The following is a 6778-nucleotide window of genomic DNA, read 5'->3' as shown; positions in this document are numbered from 1 at the left end:
GATTTGTAACCCCAGCACTGGGAGTGCAGAAACTCAGTATTGAGAGCAATAGAAGATAACCTGGTGTCAACCTCTGACCTCCACAGGCACATGAAAACAGACACACACACACACACACACACACACACACACACACACACACACACACACACAGGAGGGAAAGAAACTATCATTAACTACATGCAAACAAATTTATAGAAAACTAGTAAAACATGATTGTAAATTTCTTGATTATTACAGTTATAAATATGTTACTGTTGGAGCACCCTAGATTTTTAGCATGTGTGCTGCCAAAGCAAGCACCAGCCTAGATCTTTTAAATGCATAAAACTGCTTACAACTTAAGATGAACCTATAAGTGTTTTCACACAACAAGTTTAACTAATTAAAAGAGGTTACATTTTTCCCAAATCATTTTCTATGGAAAGGGAAAGAATGCTGCTTTCTCTCTATTGGTCACTGTGTGTTACAGTTACATGTTCAAATGCACATGTGTGTGTGTGTGCACGTGTGTGTGCATACGCGTGCACATGCCCACACAAGCCTGTGAGCACAGACATAGGTCACAGAGCTTCTTGGGCAAATTGAAATAGAGAAATTGAGAGCTGTTTGTCTGGCCATAGCTAATAAGGTAGTAAAGAGAATGACAAATGAATTGGAGCAAAAGATCTCATAAAGCCTTCCTGGTCCAGCGGTTTCTCAATGGGCCCCTGGTGACAAGGGAACAGTTAGTGTGCTCTGAGATGTGTAATGTGACAGTCGGAGCAGCTCCCCGAGTCCGGCTGTGGTGCTGGCAGCCTTTGTGCTGTCCGGACTCAATGACAAGTCCCGGCTTTATGCCCCTTTGTCTCTTGCCTGCTAATGGAGGCTGTGCTGAGTAGGCGCCCCGGCCTGGAGTTGAATGTGTAATCACCGTGGGAGCTGAGGTTACTGTCAGTCCCTGGGAATGTGTCCCAAGGCCCCATATGCCTGTTGTTCTGTGTTCTGAGTGAGTGCGCCTGTGCGTCCCCTGTCTGTAGGGGCTGATTCGTCCTTGAGAGCAGAGAGAAGCGTGTAACAGTATACACAAACGACATCTCGTTGTCCACAATCCTGCTTTGTGCCTATTATCTAGCAGGCAACTGTAACCAAGTACAAAAGCAAAAAACAAAACAGAACAGAACAAAAAGAAAAACAGTATCTGAAAAACTCCTGCCTAGCCCAAGCAAGCCACCAAATGGTCCCCACAGGAGCCTTAGCCAGGTATCCACAGAGCTAGCCAATCTGATTTTCTATCTTTGTCTTCATTTCCCTCTGGTTTAAATGACCCCAAATTAAAAGGCTCTTCCTGTGCCCAGTGGTCTTCCTCTGCCAGTGGTCTTCATGGTACATGAATTGAACTGTCTCCTACTTTGCTGTCTAGTTGGTATTTCACGGTTTCTACTGGACTGTCACGCACTGAGAGCTTCTGCCTCCGGGGTCCTGTCACTACACACACACACACACACACACACACACACACACACACACACACACACACACACCTCCCCCGCCCCCGGAAAATCTGTCTGTGGAAGAGATCAACAGGCCTTCTGGCAACCGTGCTGCTCTAGAAATCTCCTGGGAAACGGGCAGCAAGGGACTTGAAAAAACTGCAGGGTGGAGGTGTTGCCGAAGTCTGAATGTGGGTAGTGTGCTGTGAAGGTCTGTGGGTTAAATTCTCGGTGCCCTGAGTGGTACCATTGATTTTTGTTGTGCATGTTTAGGACGTGGGATCAAGACACAGCACTTCAGGTCACTGAGAAAGGGCCCTAATGAGGATCATGGGACCCATCTTCCCTTTGCTTTGTGGCTCTACCACATGCTCCTGTCATGAGAGACCAGCATCAGCACGCACAGACCACAGGGACTCTCGATTTTATGTTTCAATCTCTAAAACTGTGAGTCAAAATAAACTTCTCTTTGTTATAAAGAGTCTGTGCCAGGGTTTTTTGTGTGTGTGGAGGGGGGATTTTTGTTGTTGTTGGTGGTGGTGGTGGTTTGGGGGTTTTTTGTTTGTTTTGGGTTTTCAAGACAGGGTCTCTCTATGTAGCCTTGACTGTCCTGGACGCGCTTTTGTAGACCAGGCTGGCCTTGAACTCACAGCGTTCAGCTGGCCTCTGCCTCCCAAGTGCTGGGATTAAAGGTGTGCACTATCACCGCCCGGCCCAGTGTTAGGGTTTTTATATGGCGATGCATAGCTGACTTTGCAGAGTTGAGATTTTAATGCACTATGAAAATGCTGAAATATTATCACAGTGTCAAGTTTTCAAAAATACTATGTCCTTTTGTTCCTAAGACAGTATTCTTATGATGTGCTTATAAGATTCTTACAGTGGTGCTAGAGAGATGGCTCAGCAGTTGAAAACACACTCCGCTCCTGTAGAAGACCAGCATTCAGTTCCTAGCACCGATGGTGGGCAGCTCACAACTGCTGCGGGAAGCAACAACTCCTGGGCTCCCCGGGCACCTGCACACACATGGACATACTGATACACAGACACATGTTTTGTTGTTGTTTAAGATTCTTATAGGAAAGTGAGAGACAGCAGCACAGACTTTTAATTCCAGCACTTGGGAGGCAGAGGCTGGCAGATCTCTGCAGCTTTGAGGCCAGCCTGGTCTACACAAACAGTCCTAGGCCAGCCTGGTCTACACAGACAGTTTCAGGCCAGCCGGAGCTACAAAGTGAAGGAGGACTAGGACGATTGAGACCCCAACTCACAAAACAAAGCAAAACCCAGGTCTGGGGGAGATGGCTCCGTAGACAAAAGTGTTTGTCCCACAAGCCAGATGTGGTGAAGCACATCTGTAATCCCAGTACTCCACAGTGACAGGAGAATCATCCAGAAGTATGTGGGCCAGCTAGCCTGACTCCTGGCAGTTGTTTTCTGACTACCACATGCACACCACGTTATGCACATGGCCTCCCTGTTATGCACACACTAAGCAACAACGCCCCAGGCAGCCCAGGAGGACAAGATGCCGACCTTCTCAGTTAGACCAGTGTGGAGGAGAGACCCCTAACTAAGCCTCATTTGAATTCAGTGTAGGTCATGACTAGCCCATATGTAGCAATATAATAATACTTTTTTGTGTATTTCTACTGGAAGCGCTTAGGAAACCAACCAGGTGTCATTGCTTCCTGAGATGGAAGAAGAGGAGAAAAAAAGAAAAAAAGTAGTTATGGAAAAGTAGCGAGATTTCCTTATTCACTTAATAGTGATGAGAAACCCAAGGTTTGGGGGGCATTGGCCTGTTGCCCAATGTACAGAACCAAAGACTGAACTGTCAGCTTAGTCAAGGGCTTCCTCACTCTATGACATCTCTTTTCTTGGATTGCATTTAATTTTTTTTTCTTCTCTTAAGCTATCAGCTTGATTTGATTATGGTCCAATAAAAAATTTAAGCAGCCGTTTACATACATAAACTTATATGGTTGAATAGATGTCATAAATAAATAAATAAATAAAATCCTGTCAGTCCTACGAACCACCACGAGTCAGTCACTGGCATTTTGTTGAACATTTGATAATGTAGCACATTGATATAACCAAATGATCTGCCATAAACAAAAGGAGATTAACTGAGGTGTCTTGTTTCATTTTACTTTTTAAAAATATTTGCTCATTTATTATTTGTGGAGGCAAGCATGCCCAGGCATATATATATATATATATGTATATGGTGATCAGCAGGCATGTTGTACAAGTCAGATCTGTCCTTCCACCATGTGGGTCTGGGGGTGGGGATGTCAAGCTCGGGGTGGGGGCGTGGGGGGGTGTCAGGTTTAGTGGCAAGCACCTATACCCGCTAAGCCATCTTGCCATATTCATTTTGGTTTGGGTTAACAGGATGACCTAATAAGTCAAGGCGTATGAACTTGAAAGTCTGTGTATTGTTTTTAAAATTACATGTATTATCAGTATTATCTGTAGGCCTGGCTAGCAATCAATCAAGGCACAGACACTTGTTATATTTTAAAATAGCCTTAGTTAACCTGGGGCAGCTCAGATATCAATCTTCTAAACTATCTTCCACAATAGGACCTCAGGCATGGGATCCCTGTCTCAATCCCATGCCAGCTGCTTCTAATAACTTCTATCAAGCTACCTCCTATCCATCATCCCAAATACTTGCTCATGTTCTTCATCTGGGCTGGATTCTCCAATCACGCCGGCCGTGTGCTTCTCCTCCATCTAACCCATGGTGGCCTTCCTCTCTTTACTTCAGGTCTCCCTCCTTCTCCTCATGCTGGTCTTTCTTCTTCCCAGAATTCCTTCTTCTCCTAGCCTCACCTATCTCCTTTGCCTGCCCAGGTGGGACAGCTTTTTATTAAGCAAAAGGTTGGTCACAGAGGCAGTAAGCAGTAATTAGCGTTAAAATACATCAGACTATCCCCCAACATCTGTGCCTTGCTGGGTGTGGCGGTGCACACTGGTAACCCCAGCACTCAGGGAGGCAGAGGCAGGCAGATCTCTGTGAGTTCAAGGCTAGCCTAGTCTATAGAGCAAGTTCCAGGACAGCCCAGGCTACACAGAGAAACCCCATCTAAAAAGCCCAAAGCAAAACAAAAGTCTGTTTTTCTTGTGGGGGACAAAGTCATATGGATATTTGTTGTAGGATCTTTGATCCCATTGTGATCCCTGAGATTGAACTGTAAATCCCCGTTTCTTGAGGTTGAGCCCTAACACACCTTTAATCTAAGAACTTTCTGTTTATTGTAAACAGACGTGGTTCAGCTAGCCCTAGCACACACTTTTAATCCAAGAGCTTTCTGTACACAGGATTTATTTGTTTGTGTGTTTGCTTTGGGTTTTTTTGAGACAGGGTTTCTCTCTGTAGCCTTGACTATCCTGGACTCACTTTGTAGACCAGGCTGGCTTCAAACCTATAGCAATCCGCCTGCCTCTGCCTACCAAGTGCTGGGATTAAAGGTGTGCGCCACCACTGCCTGGCTGTACACAGGATTTAATAAAGTTAGCCGTAGGTCAAGAGACAAGCAAGAAGCCAGCTGACAGGGATAAAAGAGTGGGAGGGACTTTGAGTTGAGGGGTATTTAAGACAGCGTGTAGCAGTGGAAGCTCTGTAACTCTCATGCTTTTAGCTCTTTTGCTTTTAGCTCTTTTGCTTTTAGTGCATCAGCTCTTGAGCTCCTCAGCTCCTTGCCTGTTTTGGGCTTTGAGCTATCAAGCGTGTGGCCTTGTGTTTTTTGGCCTTTTTTCTCCTGGGCTGTCAGCTGAGCTACTGAGCCTTTAGGGCCTTTTCCATTGGGACATAAGTTGATTAGGAAGGTCAGCTGGGTGCTTTCTCTGCCTCTCTGAGCTAGCAGGTTTTCACCCCAACATCTGGCTCCTGAGTCTTTATTGGTAAAATAGAACAGTTGGCATTTTCATTTAAAACATTTTGGCGCCCATCATGGGATAGCACCTGAAACTGAACCCAACATGGCGTCTGAGTGCAAAACTAAGTTATCCAAGACCCTGCTGCTCATGAAGTTCGTCCAAAGGGACCTGGACTCAGAAGCCAAGGAGCAACTAGAAGAGGAGGAGAAGGTGACCAGCAACAACCACTGGTCCCTGGATTTGCCTAAAGTTGAGAAGTTAATGCTCCAGATGAATTCTGAGAACAAAGCAGCAGCAGAGACAGTGGGGTCAATGTGTTGGATGAAGAAATGGCAAGAAGATATGAGACTTTGGTGGGAACAACTGGAAAAAACGTTTGCTGAGAAGAGGGACTGAGGCAATTACGAAGAAGGTGAGAACAGAACGTAAAACCCATTAAAACTAAGAAGATATTCTTAAATCCCCGAGACTAAAATGGCTGCCTCAGATACTGCTGATCCCTGTGGGCACAGTGTGGTTTGAACTCATCCTTGCGGCATCTATAGTGGTCAATACTCTAGTGTTCACCTGTAAAGAAACGCATAGTTTTGGAAATGTGCTGTTCTTGAGACAGATGTGTAATGGATGTTATACATTTTTTTTTACAGCATTCTTCAGGGGATTCAAATGTATAGGCACAAGCTACAGATTTTTTTTTTTTTTGCCTGATTTTGTATATATACACACAGAAAGGACAGATGCACACAGCTCTCCATTTATTGTCCTGGAATGCCTGTTATAAACTAATGATTGTGATTGTTTACATTACTCTTGTATTTACATTTTACTTTTTGGATCATGTCATGCCAGTTCATACATTCACTTTGGAGTCAAATGTTTGAGAACTTTCTGGAAGTGATTCCCCAGAAACAGACGTGCCTCTCCACCCTGAAGTGTTCGCATGCTGTCAGGCCTCTCCCATTTACAGTAGTGTGGGTTTTGTTTATTTAAGGCAGTCAATTGGGTCACTTTTCTAACATTCTGTAATCAACATCTGTTTTCATATTAAAAAAAAAAGTTTTGCCAGGACAGTATAGAGAAATGGGTTGCAGAGAGAGCGCTCAGGCGAAGATAGCACAAACCAGAAAATGAGAAGAGGCCAGAAGATTAGAGCAGATCGCTGAGTTACTTTGAGGCCAAGCAGAACAATTTTGGCCTGAGAGAGAAGCCAGATTAAATAAATCAGCTGGAAAATAAATAAATAAATAAATCAGCTGGGAGAAGAGTTTGAGCCGGAACAGCTGAGCTGAACCAGCCAGCTCAGAGCTCAGGAACAGCAAGTAAGGGTGAGCTTATTAAGCAGTAAGTCTCAGAGACTGAAAATATATCTAGGCCTGGGTTAGATTGTACAGAGGCTGGAAGCTTCCAGGACCAGG

The 6778-nt window shown here is 44.8% G+C and overlaps 1 pseudogene; it reads left to right on the top strand.

Annotated features, from left to right (window-relative positions):
• Positions 1–5465: 5465 nt before the first annotated feature.
• LOC127194272 (M-phase phosphoprotein 6-like) lies at positions 5466–5836 on the top strand (annotated as a pseudogene).
• The last annotated feature ends 942 nt before the right edge of the window (positions 5837–6778 follow it).

Source organism: Acomys russatus, chromosome 10 (assembly GCF_903995435.1).
Source record: "Acomys russatus chromosome 10, mAcoRus1.1, whole genome shotgun sequence".
Taxonomy (NCBI): domain Eukaryota; kingdom Metazoa; phylum Chordata; class Mammalia; order Rodentia; family Muridae; genus Acomys; species Acomys russatus.
The sequence above is the reverse complement of the archived record's forward strand: the minus strand, read 5'-3'. Positions and strand labels throughout refer to the sequence as shown.